General features: G+C 38.3%; 1 protein-coding gene across 4 annotated transcripts in view; it reads right to left on the bottom strand.

Annotated features, from left to right (window-relative positions):
- KLHL8 (kelch like family member 8) overlaps nucleotides 1–25,548 on the bottom strand; it is a 65,328-nt gene that overhangs the window by 27,945 nt on the left and 11,835 nt on the right. The window lies entirely within an intron of this gene.

Genomic DNA, 25,548 nt, shown 5'->3' with positions numbered 1-25,548 from the left:
CTTACACAATTTTCAGGAGTTGGGGTGGACAAAAAGGACCTAGTCCTCCAAATATCAGTGATCTCTGCTGAGTGCTGACTACTGCTTCTGATCACAGAAGTGCAGGTAAAGAGGTGGACAGTCATTGGTAATACACCTCCACCTACTGTTATAAGTCCCTCCCTCTCAGCTGACGTGCCTTGCAGGGAATTTAAAAGGCTCGTGCCCTTCCTTTCCATTCTTACTGTTTGTTCCCCCCTTCTCCTTTTCACAGTCAAGACAATAAAAAACAAGAGCATATACAAGGAAAATTAGAAAGTGACAATGCATGCCAAGGGAAATGCTCAGAAAAGATGCGAGAGACCTTAAATTATATACCTCAGGCTGATCATTAGCACAGAGATGGCTTACAACAAACAAAAAGAACAATAACAAAAACAAAAAATAGCAGACCTTAAAGAAGAATTAATCTGGACAATGATTTCCAGAATTATTACATTATAAGATTCAAATACCCAGTGTTCAACAACAACAACAAAAATTACAAGGGATACAATGAAACAGAAATATGGCCCATTCAAGGGGTGGGGTGGGGAGAGGGACAACAAACTGTACTAAAAAAGAACTAATGGAGTATTTTATAGTAAAGACTTAAAAAAAACTCTTTTAAAGATGCTCAAAGAACTAAAGACATAAAGAAAATCAGGAAAATAACCAATACATTCAAAAAAGAAAAAGAAAAACTAAATAGAGACTGAAAAGAGTTTCTGGAAGTGACAAGTGCAATAATTGAAATGAAAAAGTCACTAGAGACACTCAGTGACAGATATGAACAGGCAAAAAAAAAAAAAGAATTATCAAACTTGAAGACAAAACAATGGGAAATATCAACTCTCAGGTAAATACAGAAGAAAAAAAGAAAAAGACTGAAAAAACACGAACAAAACCTAAAAGACCTATGAACCAGCAAACAGACCAACATGCACATTATGAGAATCCTAGAAGAGTAAGACAAAGGGGAAGAGAAAATATTTAAAGCAATAATAACCGAAAACTTCCCGAATTTGATTAAAATCATCAATATAAGCATTCAATAAGTTCTAAGAAAGAGGAACTCAAAGGAAACCACATCAAGACATAATCAAACCTTCAAAACCCAAAGATAAAAAGAGATTCCTAAAAACAACAAGAGAAAAGTGAATTGTCAGACACAGGAATCCTCAATAAGAGTTTTAGCAGATTTTTTTATCAGAAACTTCAGAAGCCAGATAGAATAGGCAGATATGTTCAAGGTACTAAAAGACAAATCGAAGATATTATATCTGGCAATAGTGACCTTCAAAAGTGAAGGAGAAAATAAGACATTCCTAGATAAACAAAAGCTGGGAGAGTTTGTGACCATTAGACCTGTCATGCAAGAAATATTCAAGAGAGTCCTACAAGGTGAAATGAAAGAACACTTAACAGTAACTCAAAGCCATATGGAAAAATAAAGAGCTCAAGAAAGTAAACACATGTATGACTACAAAACCTAGTATTACTGTAGCAATGGTTGGTAACTACACTTTTTGTTTCCAACAGGTTTAAGAGACTACTACATTTAAAGAAGAAAAAGCAATTATTAATGTAAAAGCTGCTATTACTATAACTTTGGTTTCCAACACCAAATCTTGTTTCCTCTACAATTCAAGGGAATAATTTAAAATAAATTTAAAAAATAAAATTAGGAGTGCCTGTGTGACTCAGTCGATTAAGCATCTGACTTTGGCTCAGGTCACAATCTCCCGGTTCATGACTTTGAGTCCTGCATTAGGCTCTGTGCTGACACCCTGGAGCCTGGGGCCTGCTTCAGATTCTGTCTCCCTCTCTCTCTGCCCCTCTCATGCTAGCACTCTGTCTCTCTCTCCTTCAAAAATAAGTAAACATTAAAAAACCTTTTAATTAAAATTTAAAATTTTAAACCAAAATTTAATAATTACTAGCTGTGTCCAAAGACACAAGTAAGTTAAAATGGAAAGGATGGAAAAAAAGATTTTCCATGCCAAAAGTAACCAAAAGAGAACAAATATGGCATATCAGATAAAACAGACTAAGTCAAAAAATGTTACAAAAACAAAAGGATATTATGTATTAACAAAAGGATCAATACAGCAAGAAAATATAACAATTATGAATTTATGCATATAATGACAGATCATGAAAGTATACAAAGCAAAAACTAACAGAACTCAAGTGAAAAATAAATAGTTCCATAATAATAACTGGAGACTTCATACTCCATTGACAATAAAGGATAGACAGAAGAAATAGAGGACTTAAATAACACAGTAAGCCAACTAGATCTAAGACATTAAAGAACAGTCCACCAACAACATAATACATATTCTTCTCAAGTGCATGTGGAACATTTTTCAGGATAGACAATACATTAGGCCACTATTTAAGTCTCACAGATTTAAAAAAATACACAGCATACCAAGTATACTTTTTAAAAAAATTTTTGATGTTTATTTTTTAATATAATTTATTCTCAAACCAGCTTCCATACAACACCCAGTGCTTGTCCCAACAAATGCCCTCCTTAATGGCTATCACCCGCTTTCCCCTCTCCCCAACCCCCCATCAACCCTCAGTTTGTTCTCTGTACTTAAGAGTCTTTTATGGTTTGCCTCCCTCCCTCTCTGTTTTTAACTATTTTTTTCCCCTTCTTTTCCCCATGGTCATCTATTAAGTTTCTCAAGATCCACATATGGGTGAAAACCTATGATATCTGTCTTTCTCTGACTGAATTATTTCACTTAGCATAATACCTTCCAGTTCCATCCACGTTGCTGCAAACAGCCAGATTTCATTCCTTCTCATTGCCAAGTAGTATTCCACTGTATATATAAACCAAATCTTTTTTTTTTTTTAATTTTTTTTTTCAACGTTTATTTATTTTTGGGACAGAGAGAGACAGAGCATGAACGGGGGAGGGGCAGAGAGAGAGGGAGACACAGAATCGGAAACAGGCTCCAGGCTCTGAGCCATCAGCCCAGAGCCTGACGCGGGGCTCGAACTCACAGACCGCGAGATCGTGACCTGGCTGAAGTCGGACGCTTAACCGACTGCGCCACCCAGGCACCCCAAATCTTCTTTATCTACTCATCAGTTGTTGGACATTTAGTCTCTTTCCAAACTTGACTATTGTTGAAAGCGCTGCTATAAACATTGGGGTACATGTGCCCCTATGAATCAGCACTCCTGTATTCCTTGGGTAATTCCTAGCAGTGCTATTGCTGGATCACAGGGTAGTTCTATTTTTAATTTTTTGAAGAACCTCCACACTGTTTTTCAGAGCGGCTGCACCAGTTTGCATTCCCACCAACAGTGCAAGAGGGTTCCCATTTCTCCACATCCTCTCCAGCATCTATAGTCTCCTGATTTGTTCACTTTAGCCACTCTGACCATCATGAGGTGGTATCTCAGTGTGGTTTTGATTTGTATTTCCCTGATGAGTGATGTTGAGCAATGTTTCATGTGTCCGTTGGCCATCTGGATGTCTTCTTTAGAAAAGTGTCTATTCATGTCTTCTACCCATTTCTTCACTGGATTATTTGTTTTTCAGGTGTGGAGTTTGGTGAGTTCTTTATAGATTTTGGATACTAGCCCTTTATCCAATGTCATTTGCAAATATCTTTTTCCAGTCCACTGGTTGCCTTTTAGTTTTGCTGATTGTTTCCTTTGCAGTACAGAAGATTTTTATCTTCATGAGGTTCTAATAGTTCATTTTTGCTTTTAATTCCCTTGCCTTTGAAGATGTGTCAAGTAATAAATTGCTGCGGCTGAGGTCAGAGAGGTTTTTTCCTGCTTTCTCCTCTAGGGTTTTGATGGTTTCCTGTCTCACATGCAGGTTCTTCATCCATTTTGAGTTTATTTTTGTGAATGGTGTAAGAAAGTGATCTAGTTTCATTCTTCTGCATGTTGCTGTCCAGTTCTCCCAGCACCATTTGTTAAAGAGACTGTCTTTTTTCCATTGGATACTCTTTCTTGCTTTGTCAAAGATTAGTTGGCCATATATTTGTGGGTCCAATTCTGGGTTCTCTATTCTATCCCATTGGGCTGTGTGTCTGTTTTTGTGCCAATACCATACTGTCTTGATGATTACAGCTTTGTAGTAGAGACTAAAGTCTGGGATTGTGATGCCTCCTGCTTTAGTTTTCTTCTTCAGTATTACTTTAGCTATTCAGGGTCCTTTGTGGTTCTATACAAATTTTAGAATTGTTTGTTTTAGCTTTGAGAAGAATGCTGGTACAATTTTGATAGGTATTGCATTGAATGTGTAGACTGCTTTAGGTAGTATTGACATTTTAACAATATTTATTCTTCCAATCCATGAGCACAGAATGTTTTACCATTTCTTTGTATCTTCTTCAATTTCCTTCATAAGCTTTCTATAGTTTTCAGTATACAGATCTTTCACATCTTTGGTTAAGTTTATTCCTAGTTGTTTTATGGTTCTTGGCGCAACTATAAATGGGATCAATTTCTTGATATCTCTTTCTGTTGCTTCATTATTGGTGTATAAAAATGCAACCAATTTCTGTACCTGGATTTTGTACTTTGAGACTTTGCTGAGTTCATGTATCAGTTCTAGCAGACTTTTGGTGGAGTCTGTCGGGTTTTCCATGTAGAGTATCATGTCGTCTGCAAAAAGTGAAAGTTTGACATCATCTTTGCCAATTTTGATGCCTCTTAATTCATTTTGTTGTCTGACTGCTGATGCTAGACTTCCAACACTATGTTAAACAACATTGGTGAGAGTGGACATCCTGTTGTGTTCCTGATCTCAGGGGGAAAGCTCTCAGTTTTTCCCCATTGAGGATATTAGCTGTGGGCTTTTCATAAATGGATTTTACGATGTTTAAGTATGTTCCTTCTATCCCAACTTTCCTGAGGGTCTTTATTAAAAAAGGATGCTGAGGGGCGCCTGGGTGGCTCCATCAGTTGGGCAACCGACTTCAGCTCGGGTCATGATCTCACAGTTTGTGAATTCGAGCCCTGCATCGGGCTCTGCGCTGACAACTCAGAGCCTGCGGTCTGCTTCAGATTCTGTGTCTCCCCCTCTCTCTGCCCTTCCCCTGCTCATGCTCTGTGTCTCTCTGCCCCTCAATAATAAATGTTAAAAAATAAAAAATAAAAAGAAATATAAGAAAGGATGCTGAATTTTGTCAAATGCTTTTATGCATCGATTGACAGGATCATATGGTTCTTATCTAATTAATGTGATGTATCACATTGATTGATTTGTGAATACTGAACCAGCCCTGCAGCCCAGGAATGAATCCCACTTGATCATAGTAGTTCTTTTTATATGCTGTTGAATATGACTTGCTCGAATCTTGTTGAGAATTTTTGCATCCATATTCATCAGGGATATTGGCCTGTAGTTCTCTTTTTTTTGCTGGGTCTCTGTCTGGTTTGGGAATCAAAATTATGCTGGCTTCGTAGAATGAGTCTGGAAGTTTTCCTTCCATTTCTATTTTTTGGAACAGCTTGAGAAGGGTAAGTATTATCTCACTTTAAATGTCTGGTAGAATTCCCCAGGGAAGCCATCTGGTCCTGGACTCTTTATTTGTTGGGAGATTTTTGATAACTGATTCAATTTCTTCACTAGTTATGGGTCTGTTCAGATTTTCTATTTCTTCCTGTTTGAGTTTTGGTTGTGTGTGGGTGTTTAGAAATTTGTCCATTTCTTCCAGGTTGTCCAGTTTGTTGACATATAATTTTTCACAGTATTCACTGATAATTGCTTGTATTTCTGAGGGATTGATTGTAATAAATCCATTTTCATGCATGATTTTATCTATTTGGGTCCTCTCTTCTCTCTTTTTGAGAAACCTAGCTAGAGGTTTATCAATTTTATTTTTTCAAAAAACCAACTCTTAGTTTCATTAATCTGTTATCCTGATTTTTTTTTATTTTGTAATGTTTATTTCTTCTATGATCTTTATTTCTTTTCTTCTACTGGGTTTGGGTTTCTTTGTTGTTCTGCTTCTAGTTCCTTTAGGTGTGCTGTTAGATTTTGTATTGGGGATTTCTCGTTTCTTGAGACAGGCCTGAATTGCAATGTATTTTCCACATAGAATTGTCTTTGCTGCATTCCAAAGGGTTTGGACTGTTGTGTTTTCATTTTCATTTGTTTCTGTATATTTTTTTAACTTCTTTAATTGCCTGGTTGACCCATTCGTTCTTTACAAGAATGTCCTTTAACCTCCATGTATTTGGAGGTTTTCCAAGCTTTTTCCTGTGGTGGATTTCAAGTTTCATAGCATTGTGATCTGAAAGTGTGCATGGTATGATCTCAATTCTTTTATATTTATTGAGTGCTGTTTTGTGACCCAGTATGTGATATTGGAGAATGTTCCATGTGTACTCAAGAAGAAAGTATATTCTGCTGCTTAAGGATGAATAGTTCTAAATATATCTGTCAAGTCCATCTGGTCCAGTGTATCATTCAGGCCCTTGTTTCTTTACTGATTTTGTCTAGATGATCTGTCCATTATTGTAAGTGGAGTATTAAAGCCCCCTACAATTACCACACTCTAACCAATAAGATTGCTTATGTCTGTGATTGTTTTATGTATTTGGGTGCTTCCGAATTCAGTGCATAGACATTTATAACTGTTAGCTCTTCCTGATGGATAGACCCCCACAATTATTATATAATGCCCTTCTTCATCTTTTGTTACAGACTTAAGTTTAAAATCTAGTTTGTCTGATGTAAGTATGGCTACTCCAGCTTTCTTTTGACTTCCAGTAGCCTGAGAGATGGTTCTCCATCCACTCACTTTCAATCTGAAGGTGTCCTCAGGTCTAAAATGGGTCTCTTGTAGACAGCAAATAGATGGGTCTTGTTTTTTTATCCATTCTGATACCCTATGTCTTTTGATTAGAGCATTTAGTCCACTTACATTCAGTGTTATTATTGAAAGATAGGGATTTAGAGTCATTGTGTCATCTGTAGGTTTCATGCTTGTAGTGATATCTCTGGTACGTTGTGGTCCTTGCAACATTTCACTCACAGAGTCCCCCTTAGGATCTCTTGTAGGACTGGTTTAGTGGTGACGAATTCCTTCAGTTTTTTGTTTGTTTTTTTTTGGTCTGGGAAAACCTTTATCTCTCCTATTCTGAATGACAGGCTTGCTGGATAAAGGATTCTTGGCTGCATATTTTTCCTGTTCATCACATTGAAGGTCGCCCACCATTCTTTTCTGCCCTGCCAAGTTTCAGTAGATAGGTCTGCTACTACCCTGATGTATGTTAAGGCCCGTTTATCCCTAACTGCTTTCAGAATTCTCTATCTTTGCATTTTGCCAGTTTCACTATGATATGTCATACAGAAGATCGATTCAAGTTACACCTGAAGGGAGTTCTCTGTGCCCCCTGGACGTGAATGTCTGTTTGGGGAAGTTCTCAGCTATGATATGTTCAAGTACACCTTTGGCCCCTTTCTGTCTCTTTTCTTCTTCTTCTGGAACTCCTATGATATGGCTATTGTTCCCTTTCATTGAATCACTTAGTTCTCTAATTCTCCCCTTGTGATCCAGAATTTTTTTATCTTTTTCTCAGCTTCCTCTTTTTCCATAACTTTATTTTCTAATTCACCTATTGTCCCCTCTGCCTCTTCAATCCCTGCTGTTACCGCCTCTATTTTATTTTGCACCTCATTTATAGCATTTTTTAATTCAACATTACTATTTTTTAGTTCCTTGATCTCTGCAGCAATACATTCTCTAGTGTCTTCTATGCTTTTTTCAAGCCCAATTAATCTTATATCTGTTTTGATCAATACTTTAGCTGTCATTTCTTCCCGGAATATCTTTTGAGGAGAATTCTTCTGTTTCATCATTTTGGCTAGTTTTCTGTACCTTATGTGTTTTAAAAGTTTGTTATGTGCTCTGCACCTGTGAGCACTGCTATATTAAAGAGGGGTCATACACTGTCCAGGGCCTGGCCCTTCAGGAGGTGTTTTTTGGAGAGTGTTACTTGCTTTGTGTTGTTGTGACTTTGGTTATTATATTTCCCTACTCGTAGTGATGCTTTGGACCCTCCACCAGATGTGCTTTGATTTGTTCCTTGAAGTAGCCCTGGAAAGGAAAACAAACAGAAAACAAAACACAGAAACACACAAATAAAAAAAGAAAAGGAAAGGAAAAAAACAACCCAAAAGCAAAAAACCAGAAATACCAGCTACAAGTAAAGAACAGGGTAGAGGTGGTGCTGATGGAAGAGCACATACAAAGAGAGAAATGACAAGGGTAGGGAAAAAGAAATACACTGACGAGGCAGAGAGACTAAATGGCTTAATCCAGAAAGACAGAAAGGAAAGGAAAGGATCAGGCTGGGGGAAAAATAAAAGAAGGTAAGGTTGTCCAGACAGAGAAACTATACAGCTTAATTATTCCAGAGAGAAAGTAAAGAAGGAGGTACAGAAGAACATGTATGAAGAGAATGGATTAAGTATGTCTGCTTAAACAAACCAACAACCAGCGTACCCAGACTACAGGAGGGAAGAGATAAGGAGAAAAGGAAGGAAAAATATATCTATATAATAAGAATTGTCTGCGAATTAATCCAGGCAATGCAGCAGCACTGGTCTGAAGGAGGGGCCATCTAGTTCCTCAGCATCTATGCCGCTCTAGTAGATACGCAGTTACCAGGCGCAGAGTGGTGTGGTTTGATGTAGGGGGGGGTCCCGCCTCCAATGTGGGCCCTACTGTCTGATCCCTGAGGTCCCACCTTGGTGGTGGTGGGGAGAAAAATGACGACACCCTCCTCCCCGCCAGTCTCTCCTCCACAGACCAGTGACCCAAACTACTCTGTAAAAGCCGTCCTCACTGTGCCGCAGGCACAAACGAGGCAGTTCGTTTCATTCCACCGACTCCCATGCCCCAGCACTTGGCTGGGATTCAAACTCCCGCTCCATGCTCCCTGGTATTGGGGAAGCACTGCTCTTCGCCACCCCATATGTGGTTCCCCGACAGGCTTTGTCCTGTCCCACAGCACTCCAAGGGAGGGGATCACTTTCTCCTACTGCAGACTGCACCCCTGACCTAGCCACCGAGCCCAGGGCTGGCTCCCCTCCTCCCCAGGTGCACAAACAGGGCAGCTGGCCCCAATCCGGAGAAAGGCCCACAATTAGAGATTGGATCTTTCTCCATCCCCGTCATGGTTCTTCTCTTGTCCAGATACAGTCTTATGCTTCCCCAGCCGCTCTTTCTTTCCCTTTGTCTCTCCACAGAAGGGGATCCCTCCCCTCCATTTGTTTTATCTCTGCCAGTTCACAATCACACACCTATGGCCCGGCAGGTTGTCCCAGTGTACTCCTGGTAGCAACCCAGTCTCTTTTCCTCCCAAACTCTTGGGGCTCAAAGTCCTTTGGCTTCAACACTTCTTTGTTTGAGAGACGCAGGAAGTTCAGATCCCCTTACTTCTCTGCCATGTTGGCCACTCCCCCAAGTATCCTCTTGAATCATATCAGGATGAAGTTAGAAATCAATGATAAAAGAACAATGGAAAATTGGAAGAAATGGGAAAATTAATACCCTTTCAAAAACAACCAATGCATCAAAGAGGTAATCACAAGGGAAATTAGAAAACACTTAGAAGCATGGGACACCTGTGTGGCTCAGTTGGTTAAGCATCTGGCTTCGGCTCAGGTCATGGTCCCATGGTTTATGAGTTCGAGCCCCACATCAGGCTGTCTGTTGTCAACATAGAGCCTGCTTTGGATCCTCTGTTCCCCTCTTTCTCTGTCCCTCCCCTGCTTGCACTCTCTCTCTTTCTCTCAAAAATAAACATTAGGGGAAAAAAAAAAGAAAATACTTAGAAGCAAAGGAAAATAAAAACACAATATACCAAAACTTACAGGAGCCACAGTGAAAGCAGTGCTAAGTAGGAAACTTATGATTATAAACACATTTTTTAAAAATCTCAAATCAGTAACCTAGCTTTACAAATTAAGAAACCAGAAAAGGAAAACTAAACCCAAAACTAGCAGAAGAAATGAAATATAGAGTAAAAAATAAATAAAACAGAAAACAGATAAACGGCAGAAGAAAACAACCCAAAAGTTGGTTCTTTGAAGAAATCAATACAATTGACAAAATTTCAGGTAAATCAACTAAGACAAAAAGAGAGAAGGCTCAAATTAGTAAAATTAGAAATGAAAATGGGGACATTACTTCTGACTCTACAAAAATAAAAATAATTATAAAAGAATACTATAAACAATTATACATCAACAAATTGAATATGAAATAGACAAGTTCCTAGGAAATAAAACCTAAATCACAAAGAAATTGAAAATATAAATAGAGACTTACAACTACTAAGAATCAATTATTGGGGTGTCTCAGAGGCTTAATTGGTTGAGTGATCGACTTGATTTCAGCTCAGGTCCATGATCTCACAGTTTGTGAGACTGAGCCCCACATTGGGCTCTGCACTGAGACTGTGGGGCCTGCTTGGGATTCTCTCCCTCTCCCTCTGCTCCTCCCCACTCATGCTCTCTCTCTCAAAATAAATAAACTTAAAAAAAAGAATCAATGATTACATCAACAATCAAAAATCTCCCCCAAAATTAAAGACCTGGACCTAACGGCTTCACTGGCGAATTCTACCAAGCATTTTATTGAAAGAAGAACTAATGTTATTCCTTCATAACATTTCCCAAAAATTGACAAGGACAGAATATTTCCCATCTCATTCTGTGAGGTCAGCATTACCTTGATTCAGAGACAAACAAAGACTATGAAAAAACTACAAACGTATAAATCTTAATGAACAGTAACGCAAAATCCTCAACAAAATAATAGCAAACAAAATCGGTGACATATTAAAAGGATTATACACAATGACCAAGTGGGATTTATTTCTGGAATGCAAGGTGGTTCAACATATAAAAATGAATAAATATAGTACATTATATCAAAATGAAAGAAAAAAAAACACATGATCATCTCAACTGATGCAGAAAAATAATTTCATAATACTCAACACACTTTCAAGATAAAAACACTGAACTACAAACAGAAGGAAACTACTTCAACATAATAAAAGCCATTCATGAAAAACTCACAGTGAACATCATACTCAATGGTGAAAGAACACATTTTTGCTAAAATCAGAAACAAGGCAAGGATGCCCATCCTTCACCACTTCTATTCAAGAGTACTTCAAGTTCTAGCCAGAGCACTTAGTCAAGAAGAAATAAAAGGCATGCAAATTAGAAGATTACCTCTACTCAGATGATATGATCTTATAGGCAGAATATCCCAAAGACTCCACAAAAAAACCTGCAGAATTAATGAATTCAGCAAAGTAGACTACAAAGTCAACACACAAAAATCAACTGCATGTCCATACACATCTCTAATTCTCAGTTTCTTCATTTATAAAAGAACAAGATTGGTCTAGGACAGGGTCAGCAATCTTTGTCTGTAAATGACCCAAAAAGTAAATACTTTAGCCTCAATGGGACATGAGGTTTCTATCACAACTACTCAACTTTGCCACTGAAACACAACAGCAACCACAGTCAACAGTAAATAACTGAGCATAATTGTGTTCCAATAAAAATTTATAAAAACAACTGGTAGGCATGATTTAGCCCCAGGGCCATAGTTGTAATAACCTGAGAAGGATGACTGATTTAAACCCAACTATATCAAATCATGTTAAATATAAACAGCCTAAACACCAACAAACAAAAAAGGCACAGATTATGGAATACTACTCAGCAATTTTTTTAAAAAGTTAGCCACTAAAACATGTAACATGCTGAATGAAGAAAAAAAAAAGCCAACCTCAAAGGGTTACATGCTTTTGGAATGTATGATTCCATTTATGCATTTTCAAAATGACCAAAGTATAGAGATGGAGAACATATTAGTGGTTTAGGGGTTAGGGAAAGATGAGAAGTGAGGAATGCCTGGGTTTGTAAAAGGTATTTGTGATGGAACTGGAAAAAAAGATACTTGTGATGGAACTAGACCTTGACTATGATGTGGTCACATGAATCAGTGTCAATTTCCAGGTTGTGATATTGTACTAAAGCTATGTCAGATATTACCATTGAGGAAAACTGGATGAAGGGTATACAAGATTATTTCTTACAACTGCAAATAAACCTAAAATTATCTCAAATAAAGGCGTTAAAAAAAAAAAAGATTGTCAGACTGCATAAGAAGTGTGACTCAACATTAAATTGCCTATGAAACAACACCAACTTTTAAGTATAAAAATACAAATAAGTTAATGTAAAGGATAGAAACAGATATACCATGCTAACAGTACTTAAAAGTAAACTGAAGGAGACACATTATCTCATAACACAGACATCAAAGCCAAGAAAATTACCAGTTATAAAAAGACATTACCTAAAAAGCGGATAACCAACACACAAAAGAATGAAGTTAGACTCTTTATACCATATGCATAAATTAACTCAAAATGCATTAAGGATCTAAATTTAAAGCCTGAAACTATAAAACTGTTAGAAGAAAACAGAGGAAAAGCTTCATGACATTGGATATGGCAATGATTTCTTGAATATAACACCAAAAGTACAGACAACAAAAGAATTATGTCCATACAATACCCACCCACATCAGGCATCGGGACTTGCACTGGAAAGACAAATTTCCATAACATTTGGCTTTGAAAACCAGTAGGGATTAACTACATGAGTTTTTATAACCGGTGGGGCTTAACTCCAGGTACTTAAAATCAGCAGGCTTGACTCTGGGAAAGCCAGAAGGTATTAGGAAATTGAGTCCTTGCCCTGAAAGACCCAATATAAAAGCAGCAATTTGAAAAGCACCTGGGATACGTAGGAAGAAGTGTTATTTAATCTCAGAACATGTGCTGGACAGGCAGGAATCTTTAGGAGACTTAAGAGCAAAAGATCTGGCCGGTGCCATTTCTCCTCCCACCCCAAGCCTAGGTAGCTGGACATTTCTAGGAACATGCTCCACTGCACTAGCTAACACCACATACCCTGCCCCTGTGTTCTCCTGTGGATCTGCCCCATCCAACCCTGTCCAACTTGGCAAGCATCCCTCCAAAGCAGCTCCTGCTACAACACATCCTATAAGAAGCCCAATCAGGGAACAGCACCACTCCCTGTGCCTGGGGAGAGGGGAAGAGAACTACACACACCAGTGCAACTGCAGCCTCAGCAGACTTACTGGGGGCAGGCATCTGGTCTGATATCAGACCTGCCAATGAACCAAAGCCTCTCAGGGGACAACACAGGAAAAGTGTCCTGCAGTTCAGTGTTACCACAGCTGCAGCACACAAGCTGAGGGCAGGCATTTGGTCTGACTGCTGACACCACCCAACTACAAGCCCACAGCAGCCCCAGACTAGCAACTTAACGGCATGGCAACCAAACCCTGCAAACAACAGAGAAGCTGGGCCACTCCAACCAACTGGACTTGAAGCAAACAAAGCTCAGCCACAACACACATAGGAGGGTGCACGCAACACACATAGGGGACACCCCTGAAGTGCCTGGTTCTGGTGAACAGGAGACGCTGTACTACAGGGCACCACTGGAACTCTTCTTCATAAAGCCACACTTTCAAGAACAGGAGACACAGCTGATTTTCCTAATACATAGAAACAAAGACACAGACTTAGATAAAATGAGGAGACATAGGAATATGTCCCAAGTGAAAGAATAGGAAATCACAGCAAAAGAGCTAAATGAAATGGAGATAAGCAATATATCTGATAAAGCATTCAAAGGGTCATAAAGATACTTATGGAACTTGAGAAAAGACTGAAAGACCTCCGTGAGACTATCACAAAAGGGAAAGAAAAAAGAACCAGAGATGAAGAACTCAATATCTGAAATTAAAAATGTATACACTAGAGGGAATCAACATCAGACTAGAAAACACAAAAGGATGGATACGGAAATTGGAAGAGAGAGTAAAGAAAGCAACCAAGCTGAACAGAAAAAGAGAATGGTAAAAATTGGAATAGGTTAAAAGAACTGAGTGACATCATCAAGTGCAATAACATTCTCATGATAGGGATCCCAGAAGGAGAAGAGAGAGAAGAGGGAAAAGAAAACTGATGTGAAGAAAGAAGAGCTGAAAACTTCCCAATTCTGGGGAAAGAAAGAGACACCCATATCTAGGAGGCACAATGAACTGCCAATAAAATCACCACAAGGAGGTCCACACCATGATACATAACACAGTGGAAAAAGGAGTAATAACAAGAGAATTTTAAAAACAGCAAGAGAAAAGAAAACAGTTACATACAAGGGAAAATTTATAAGGCTATCAGCTGAGTTTTCAGCAGAAACATTGCAGGCAAAAGGGAGTGGCATGATATACTCAGGGTGCTTAAAGGAAAAAAACCTGCAGCCAAGAATACTCTATCCAACAGGACTATCATTCAAACTACAAGGAGAGATAAATAGTTTCCCATACCAACAAAACTAAAGGGAATTTTCTGAGTGGAAAGAAAAGGCTGTAGTCAAGAGTAAGAAAATTAAAAAATGAAAAAATTTCACAGGTAAATACAAACATAATAAAAGCAGTAGATCAAGGGGCGTCTGGGTGGTTCAGTCAGTTAAGCGTCCTACATCAGCTCAGGTCATGATCTCATGGTTCATGGGTTTGAGCCCTGCATCGGGCTCTCTGCTGAGCTGTCAGATTCTGTGTCTCCGTCTCTCTCTGCCCCTCCCCCACTTGCGCTGTGTCTCTCTCAAAAATAAACATTAAAAAAAAAAAGAAGAAGAAGAATGGATTTATGGGTTTAAAGTAAATGACCTTCAACTTAACATAGATGGCTATATGCATGATGTTGTATGTGAACTTAACGGTAACAACAAATTAAACATCTGTAATTCATATGCAAAAAATGAACAGAAAGGAATCCCTAAGAATATCACTAAAGAAATCCATCAAACAGCAAGGGAAGAAAGCAAGAGAAGAAAGGAACAGAGAACTACAAAAACAACTATAAAGTAGGTAACAAAATGACAATAAGTACATACCTACTGATAATTACTTTTTTTGATGTATGTCTATGAGAGAGAGAGAGAGAGAGAGAGAGCAAGCAGGGAAGAGGCAGAGAGAGAGGAGGACAAAGGATCCAAAGCAGGCTCTGCACTGACAGTAGAGAGCCTGATGTGGAGCTCGAACTCACAAACCTCGAGATCACAAACTGAAGTCAGAAGCTTAACCAACTGAGCCACCCAGGCACCCCCACCTAGAATTACTCTGTACGTAAATGAACTAAATGATGCAATCAAAAGACATACGGTGACATAGCAGACTTTAGGACTTATAAAGGCTGTATGTTAGTATTAAGTGAAAGTAAATCTCAACCTAAACTCTGTAACCCAAAATGTTATAACCCAAAATGAGGAAACTGAGGCACAATGAGATGGAATGCAGCCCAAGTAAGTGGGAGAGCCAATATTCAAACCTAGGCAGCACGGCTCCAAGAATCTGTGCTATCATCCACTATACTACTGTTCAGAGCACTTAGCAAGTGAAATAGAAAAAAACAACAAAGACATGAAAAATCAAGGTCCCTCTCTTCTCCCCTCTAAAACCAGCCATTCTAATTCCCTGACTTTTGCATGTGGCAATGTCATTTTTTTTTAAGTTTATTTATTTAGAGAGAGTGCAAGTGGGGAGGGGCAGAGAGAGAGAGGAGAGGGAGAATTCCAAGCAGGCTCTGTGCTATCAACACAGCACCAAATGCAGGGCTTGAACTCGCGAACCTCTGAGATCATGACCTGAGCTTAAAAACCAAGAGTCAGACACTTAAACAACAGCTACCCAGGTGCCCCTGCCATGTCATTTTTTAGGTTGCCCTAGTTCATAACCTGAGCCATACCTAACTCCTCTGACTTTCATAACCTATCACTTTCAATTCCCCTGAACCCGCTTGGGAAAATCTCTCCTATTCCTGAATTCACTGAATTCAACTCTCTTTCACTGTACAGTGACCCCCTTATCTGCAAGGGATATGTTCCAAAACCCCCAGTGGATACCTGAAACTGCAGATAGTACCAAACCCTATACATACTATGTTTTTTTCCTACACATACATACTTATGATAAACTTTAACATATATTAGACACAGTAAGAGATTAACAATAATAGAACAATTGTAACAATATACGGTAATAAATGTCATGTGAGTGTGGTGTCTGTCTCAGACGTTGTGTGTACTCCATCTGAAAGTATCTTATTGTACTGTACCCACACTTCTTGTGATGTGAGATGACAAAATGCCTACATGATAAGTTGAAGTGAAGTTGTGAAGTGAGATGAATGATGGGCACTGACACACTGTTAGGCTACTACTGACCTTCTAATGATATGTTGGGAAGATCATTTGCTTCTGAACAGCAGTTGACCTCACAAAACTGAAACTGCAGAAAATGAAACCATGGATAAGGGGGGTAGGAGACTATGGTACTCTGAGACCTACAAAACTTGCCTGGATTAGAATAGCTCCCATTAACCAATCACCATGCCCCTATCATCCCTAAACAACTAATAAGGGCAATGCTGCCAGATTTATCTAACTCTCAGTGTCAATTCCAAACTGTTTGATCAAACCATAGTTCAAATTGCTTCTCCTGGCATTCAAAGCCAACCCCTCCTTGCTCTGATTCCAACTTACCTTCCAGTCTTTTCCTCCATTATTTTTTGACATAAAGTAGGAGAAGGGAGGGGGAAAGGCTACTGACTAAACCACTGTGTGTCACATTTGCCAGAAGTCTTACACATACTCTCATTTAAGCACCACAACTACATTATAGATGGCCTAAATATCCCTGACTTGCCCAAAGTCACACAGGTAGAATATGGGAGCTTTCAATTCAGCTCTAATTCAGCCCATTCTTTTTCTACTTTATCAGACTTCACTATTCCATTTTTCTCAAATATATGTGCAAGTACTCAAGCTATTTCTTGTGAGGGAATGATGTGTAGGCCAAACTTAAACAATGTTTCTGAATTGTAGGAAGCCTTCTCTAAATTCTCCCGATGGGGTATGATCACCCTTCTGTGAATCCACACAGTACACTGTAGTTCTCTGAATGATCTTATTCCTTTTGTGTTTTAGACTTGCCTGCTTAATACAATGTTAACTCTTAGAGAAGAGTATCTTAAAAATATCTACGTAAAAAAAAAAAAAAATCTATGTATCTTGCCCACATAAGCCTGGGTCATAAGTGATTGAGTCAGCATGATTTTGTTGGCTGTGTTTTTCCCCCAGTATAAAAGAACAGGGTCAACTCTTCATTGCTAGTTAAGTTAGTGAGTCTTCCTTCATCCAGAACTTTCATCATACCATATTTTGTGCCCAAGAGTCTGAGTATTATGATGGCAAGTATTACTGATCTTACTTCTAAAGTTCACTAGGTTTATGTACACATGATTCAAAACTATCATACACATTTTCCCTTGTACCAAACCACTCTAGCTTCTGTTTAAAGGCTTAATTTATTATTGTCACAAATCTATTTCCTTTATCAGAGGACTGCTCTATGAAAAGAGCATTATAAATATTCATTTTTATAAAATCATTTTTACATTTGACATCAGATTTGAGTAAGACACAACAGCTCAAAAACTTTCTATATCAAATTCTTTTAAAATGGTCTATTCAGGGCACCTGGGTGGCTCAGTCGGTTGAGCGTCCGACTTCAGCTCAGGTCACGATCTCGCGGTCCGCGAGTTCGAGCCCCACGTCGGGCTCTGGGCTGATGGCTCGGAGCCTGGAGCCTGCTTCCGATTCTGTGTCTCCCTCTCTCTCTGCCCCTCCCCCGTTCATGCTGTGTCTCTCTCTGTCTCAAAAATAAATAAACGTTAAAAAAAAAAAAATTTAAATGGTCTATTCAAAGAACACAGCACCCTCAATTTTTAAAAAATCTATTATATATAATAAAATGGGAGATAAAAGCAGGAAATGAATATTCCCTACAACACTTCACTCCTCCAAGGAACTTAGCAGACGTTAGTTAGGACTTATAAAGGCTGTATGTTAGTATTAAGTGAAAGTAAATCTCAACCTAAACTCTATAACCCAAAATGTTAAAAAAAAAAAAAAATGTACTTAGATTCTGGCCCTTAGGGAGAAAAAAATAAGATACTACTCCTTCCTCAAATATATTAAGAGATTAGAAAAAGAAAAAAAGAGATGATCCATGGAGGTCTGTTTCTACCACACCGTACTGTGTTAATCCTACTGAAGCAGACAGGAAACGAGACCATGTTTTTGTTTCCCTAAATGCTAGTAAAATCATTATCAATCCAGAAAATAAGAAGTTCTGAAGAAAAGGTATTTCAAACAGAAGCAGACGGTTTTACTGGTTCGATGCAGAGAATATATAACAAAACTAATGTGTTTTTACATGTAAACACAACTTACAATGAATTAGAGAAAACAAGACTTACAGCAAAAGCATAAAGATACTACATTAGGTCACTCTATTTTCTTTTTTCTAACTTCTTTGCACTTATAATCTACGTGTGCTATCAATATATAATACTGTTATGCAGAACACTATATTAATTCATACTGTATTATTCTCATAACTAAGATCTTTATAGACAAAGAATGACTTTTATACTACACATTAATCAGAACAGTACTAAGTAGAAAGAGGAACTCCAAATGGTACTTTGAAGAATCTCTATATAGTAACTACTGCTATATAGGCAGCATAGTGTTATTAGACTCATTCTTCTCTTATTTGTTTTTTAACTGAAGAATAGTTGACATACACATTTTATTTTTTCAACTGTATAACACAGTGAGTCAACAGTTCTATGCATTACCACCACAGTAAGTGTAGTCACTATATGTCACCTACAAAATTATCACAGTGTTATTGATCATATTCTCTATGCTGTATTTTTCATTCCTGTTATTTACTTGATAACTGGAAGTTTATACCTCTTGATCCCCTTAATCTATTTCACCAGTTTCCCACCTACCTCACCACTGGCAACTACTAACTTGTTCTCTGTATTTGAGTCTGTTTAGTTTTTTTGTCTGTTCATTTGCTTTTTAGATTCCACACAGAAGTGAAATCATATAGTATTGGTCTTTCTCTGATTGATTTTACTTAACATAATACCCTCTAGGTCCATCCATGTTGTTGCAGACAGCAAGACTTCGTTCTTTTTTATAGCTGAGTAATATTCCACTGTATTTATATACCACATCTTTATCCACTATTGATGGACACTTGGGTTGCTTCCATATATATTATAAATAATGTTATAATAAACATAGGGGTGCATAGGTAATTTCCATTTTTAATTTTTTGAGGAACCTCCACACTGTTTTCCATAGTGGCTACACCAATTTACATTACCAACAGTGCATAAGAGTTCTCTTTTTTTCATATCCTTGCCAAGACTTGTTATTTCTAGTCTTTTTGATAATGAGCATTTTGACAGGTGTGAGGTGATACTGCATTGTGGTTTTGATTTGCATTTCCCTGATGGGTTAGTAATGTTGAGCATCTTTTCATGTGCCTGTTGGCTATCTAAATGCTTTCTCTGGAAAATGTCTATTCAGGTCCTCTGCTTGTTTTTCATATTTGACCTGTATTATGTTGAGATATGTTCCCTCTAAACCCATGTTGAGTTTTTAACATGAATGAATGTTGTACTTTGTTAAATGTTTTTGCCACATCTATGGAGATATTCATGTGGTTTTTTTTTTTTTCTTTCCTCTTGTTAATGTGATATATCACATTGAATTATGACTACTGAACCATTCTCACATCCCTGGAATAATCCCACTTAATAGTGGTGAATGTCCTTTTTATGTATTATTGAATTTCATTTACTAATAATATTTTGTTGAGGACTTTTACATCTATGCTCACCAGAGATAATGGTTTATATGTAATTTTCCTTTTTTTTTTTTTTTTTTTTTTTTTTTTTTTTGGTGTCTTTGGTTTTGGTATCAGAGTAATGCTGGCTTGGTAAAATAAATTTGGAAGCACTCCTTCCTCCCCTGTTTTTTGGAATAATTAATAAGAATAGGTACTAATTCTTCTCCAAATGCATGGTAGAATTCACCTGGGAAACCAGTGGGTCCTGGACTTTTGTTTGTTGGGAGTTTGATTATCAATTCAAGTTCATTACTAGCAGTCTATTCAGATTTTCTATTTCTTTTTTTTTTTTAATTTTTTTTTTAATGTTTATTTATTTTTGAGACAGAGACAGAGCACGAATGGGGGAGGGGCAGAGAGAGAGGGAGACACAGAATCGGAAGCAGGCTCCAGGCTCTGAGCCATCAGCCCAGAGCCTGACGCGGGGCTTGAACTCAGGAACCGTGAGATCGTGACCTGAGCTGAAGTCGGACGCTCAACCAACTGAACCACCCAGGCGCCCCTACTTCTTCTTAATTCAGTCTTGGAAGACTATGTTTCTAGAAATTTATCCATTTCATCTAAGTTGTCCAATTTGTTGGCATATCATTTTTCACAGTAGTCTATTATAATCCTTTATATTTCTGTGGTATTGATAGTAACTCTCTTTCATTTCTAATTTTATATATTTAAGTCCTTTTTTTCTTCTTGATAAGCCTGGCTAAAGGTTTATCAATTTTGTTTTCAAACAACCAGTTCTCAGTTTCATTGTTCATTTCTGCCATTTTTTAAAAGCATTTTATTTCTGCTCCAATCTTTGTTACCTTTTTCCTTCCACTAATTTTGGGCTTTGTTCTTTTTCTAGTTCCTTTAGAGTATAAGGTTAAATTGTTTGAGATTTTTCTTGTTTCTTGAGGTAAGCCTTTGCCACACACCAGAGTGTTTCCATTCTCATTTGTTTCCACGTATTTATTTCCTCTTTGATTTCTTCACTGACCCACTAGTTGTTCAGTAGCATGTTGTTCAACTTCCATATTTGTGTTTTTTTCCAGGTTTTTTTTTCTTGTATTGATTTCTAGTTTCATACCGTTGTGATGAGAAAAGATGCTTGCTTCTTAAATGTACTGAGACTTGTTTTGTAGCCTAACATGATCTATCCTGGAAAATGTTCCATGTGCACTCTGCTCTTTTTGGATGGAATGTTGTATATAGATCTGTTAAGACCATCTGATTTATAGTTCAAACCCATTGTTTCCTGATCTGGATGATCTGTCCACTGATATGAGTGGGGTTTTAAAGTTCCCTACTATTACTGTATTACTGTCAACTTCTCCATTTATGTCTGTTAATATTTGCTTTATATATTGGGTGCATAGATATTTAAATTGTTATATCTTCTTACTAGATTGATCTCTCTCATTTTGTAATGCCCTTCTGTCTTTTGTTATACTCTTTGTTTTAAAATCTATTTTGTCTAATATAAGAATTGCTACACCAGCTTTTCTTTCACTTCCATTTACAGGTAATGTCTTTTTTTTTTTTTTACATGTAGTATCTTTTTGCATCCTTTCACTTTCAGTCTATATGTGTCTTTAGGTCTGAGTTTAAGCAAGATGGATCTTGATTCATTAAGCATTCAGTCACCCTATGTCTTTTTATGGGACATTTATTTCATTCACATTTAAAGTAACTACTGATATGGTAGGTACTTGTTTCGTTGTTTTCTGGTTGTTTTTATAGTTCTTCTCTGTTCTAGTCTTCTTTTGCTCTCTTCCCTTGTGATATGATGACTTTCTTTAGTTGTATGACTGGAATCCCTTATCTTTTGTGTAACCATTATAGGGCTTTGATTTTGTGGTTACTATGAAGTTCATATATAACATTCTCTGTATATGGCAGTATATTTTGTCACTTAAGTTTTAATCCATTCTAAAAGCACTACATTTTTACTCCTCCTTCCATATTTTATGCTCATGTTATATTTTACATCTTTTAATTTTGTGTTATCTCTTGATTACTGTAGATACAACTAATTTTAATACTTTTATCTTTTAACCTTCATACTAGCATTTTAAGTGATTGGTATACTACCTTTACTATATGTTTGCCTTTACCAGTGAAATTTTTCCTTTTCATGATCTTCTAATTTCTTTTTTTTTTTTTTTAATTTTTTTTCAACGTTTTTTTTATTTATTTTTGGGACAGAGAGAGACAGAGCATGAACGGGGGAGGGGCAGAGAGAGAGGGAGACACAGAATCGGAAACAGGCTCCAGGCTCCGAGCCATCAGCCCAGAGCCTGACGCGGGGCTCGAACTCACGGACCGCGAGATCGTGACCTGGCTGAAGTCGGACGCTTAACCGACTGCGCCACCCAGGCGCCCCCATGATCTTCTAATTTCTAATTTGGCCTTTTCTTTTCCACTTGAAGTCCCTTTAAAATTTCCTGTAAATTCTATTTAATGATGATGAATTCCAACTTTTGTTTTTCTGAGAAACTCTTTTAACTCTCCTTCAGCTCTGAATGATCTTGCTGGGTAGAGTATTCTTGGTTGTAGGTTTTTTCCTTTCAGCACTTTGAATATATCATGCCTCTCCCTTAAAGTCATCAAAGTTTCTGCTGAAAACTCAACTAATGGCCTTAGGAGGTTTCCCCTGTATATAACTAGTTGCTTTTCTTTTGCTACTTTTAAGAATCTCCAATTTTTAACATTTTATAATTTTTTAAAGTTTGTTTATTTTTGAGAGACAGAGAGCACACAAGCAGAAAAAGGGCAGAGAGAGAGACACAGAATCCAAAGCAGGCTCCAGGCTCTGAGCTGTCAGCACAGAGCCCAACACAGGGCTCAAACCCATGAACTACAAGATCATGACCTGAGCCAAAGTCACAGGCTTAACCGAGCCAGCCAGGCACCTCTAATTTCTAGCATTTTAATTAGTATGTATCTTGGTGTAGATTTCTTTGGATTCATCGAGTCTAGGAACTTCCTGGACCTGGATGTCTGTTTCCTTCTTTAGGTTAGGGAAGTTTTCAGCCATCATTTCTACAAATAAATTCTCTGCCCCTTTTTCCCTTTGCTTTCTAGGGTCCCTATAATGCAAATGTTAGTATGTATGATATTGTTCCAGAAGTCTCTTAACCAATCCTGATTTTTTTAAACGTTTTTTTCTTTTTGCTGTTCAGCTTGATTTCCACTCTCTCACCTTCCAGATCACTGATCCATTCTTCTGCATCTTCTAATCTGCTATTGATTCTCTTTAATGTATTCTTCATTTCAGTTATTATATACTTCAGGTCTGATTTTTTTTTTTAATTTTCTCTTTGTGGAAATTCTCACTCAGTTCATCTATTCTCTCAAGTCTTGCAAACATGTTTATGACGATTACTTTGAACTCTGTATCGAGTAAGTTGCTTACCTGTTTCATTTACTTCTTTCACTGAGGTTTTATCATATTCTTTTATTTGGAACATAGTCTTCTCTCTCCTCCTGTCATTTGACTCTGTTTCTATGTCAAATGGGTCAGATAAGTCTCCTGGTCTTGAAAGTAGCAGCCTTGTGTAGAGGACTTCCTATGCAGCCCAGCAGCACAATACTTCCCTGGTCACCAGAACCAGGTGCTCCAGGGAAATCCCCTGTGTGGACTGCATGTGCCCTCTTATTGTAACTGGGCCATGACTGCAGCAAGTACACTGGTTGATGGGGCTGGCACCCACCCAGGATGACTGCAATGACCAGCCTCAACTACCATGGGCACACTGATGGCAGGGCTGGCACCTAGCACAACTGGCTAAATGACCCAGATGCAGCTATTATGGGCATGCTGGTGGGTGGGATTAACCCCTGGTGCAGCTGGCTGAGAGGCCTAGCCATAACTGTTGCAGGAGTGCTGATGGGCAAGGTTGCTCCCACCTGGGGCAGGAGTCACTGGGAGGAGCTGCCTGCTGGGTATGATGGGGTAGCAATTGCTTTAGAGGGAAAGGGAACACCAAGGCTGCCTGTTGGGTATGGCAGGATAAGAGTTGCTTTGAGGTCAGATCCACAAAAGAATGCTGGGTGGGGGAGCAGTACTAACAGGGTAGATGGAGAGTGTCAGAACTGGCTCCCATCAGCTTTGGGCCAATTAGGCTGAAGGAGGGCAAGAAAAATGATGCCTGCCAGCACTTATTCCTAGAGAAAGTTCCTACAGGTCTCAGCCTCTCTAGCATGTGCTCTAAAATTAGTCAACAAATCTCTTCCACATATAAGCCAGGTACTTTTCAAGGTGCTGCCTCTGTGCTGGGTCTCAGAGAGAGTGATATAGTGTGGGGGCCCTTTAAGCAGAGTCTCCATTTCCTATAGCACTCTAACTCTCCTAGAGTTAAGCTGTGGTGATTTTCAAAGCCAGATGTTATTGACGCTCATTTTCCCAGCACAGGTCTCCTGTGGGGTACCCAATATGGGGCTTGATCCCTTCACTTCCCAGAGAGGACCTCCAGACCTGTGAGATCCCTCTCCCTGTACAGGGGTTTTGTTCCCAGCCACATCTCTGTCCCTCCCTACCTTAGTCAATGGGGCTTTTTCTATATGTCTTCAGCTGTGAAACAGCTCTTCTGTTAGTCTTCAGGTCATTTTCAGAGTAAGTTGCACATTATTTAGTTGTACCTTGGTGTGTCCATTGGAGGAGGTGCACTTAGAATCCTCCTACCCGGGCATCTTCACAAGCTCCTGTTCTAGAAAGCCTAGACTCATTCTTCTTTAAAGTAACTTTGTACTTTGTACTCTTTATAATTCAGTTATGTGAAGATTTTAGATGATACAAAATATTACATCCTAGGCTATATTCATGATTTCCTTTTTATTTACAAAAACAATGGAGGGGTTTATTTTTTTAAATTTTTATTTATTTTTGAGAGAGAGACAGAGCGTGAGCAGGGCAGGGGGAAGGACAGAGAAACAGGGAGACACAGAATCCAAAGCAGGTTCCAGGCGCTGAGCTGTTAAGTACAGAGCCTGACGTGGGGCTCAAACTCACGAGCCATGAGATCATGACCTGAGCTGAAGTCAGATGCTTAACCAATTGAGCCACCCAGGTGCCCCGCAAAGAATAGAGATTTTAAATTTTGAATCAAACAGTCCAAAAGAAAGAAAGAATATTGTTAAAATGTCAATACTAACCAAAGCAATCTACACATTCAATGCAATACCTATCAAAATTGCACCAGCATTCTTCTCGAAGCTAGAACAAGCAATCCTAAAATTTGTATGGAACCACAAAGGACCCTAAATAGCCAAAGTAATACTGAAGAAGAAAACCAAAGTGGGAGGCATCATAATCCCAGACTTTAGCCTCTATTACAAAGCTGTAATCATCAAGACAGTATGGTATTGACACAAAAACAGACACACAGACCAATGGGATAGAATAGAGAACCCAGAATTGGACCCACAAATGTATGGCCAACTAATCTTTGACAAAGCAGGAAGGAGTATCCAATGGAAAAAAGACAGTCTCTTTAACAAATGGTGCTAGGAGAACTGGACAGCAACATGCAGAAGAATGAAACTAGATCACTTTCTTACACCATTCACAAAAATAAATTCAAAATGGATGAAGAACCTGAATGTGAGATAGGAAACCATCAAAACCCTAGAGGAGAAAGCAGGAAAAAACCTC

This window comes from Puma concolor, chromosome B1, assembly GCF_028749965.1.
Source record: "Puma concolor isolate L17-30 chromosome B1, mPumCon1.1.hap2, whole genome shotgun sequence".
Taxonomy (NCBI): Eukaryota; Metazoa; Chordata; class Mammalia; order Carnivora; family Felidae; genus Puma; species Puma concolor.
The sequence above is the reverse complement of the archived record's forward strand: the minus strand, read 5'-3'. Positions and strand labels throughout refer to the sequence as shown.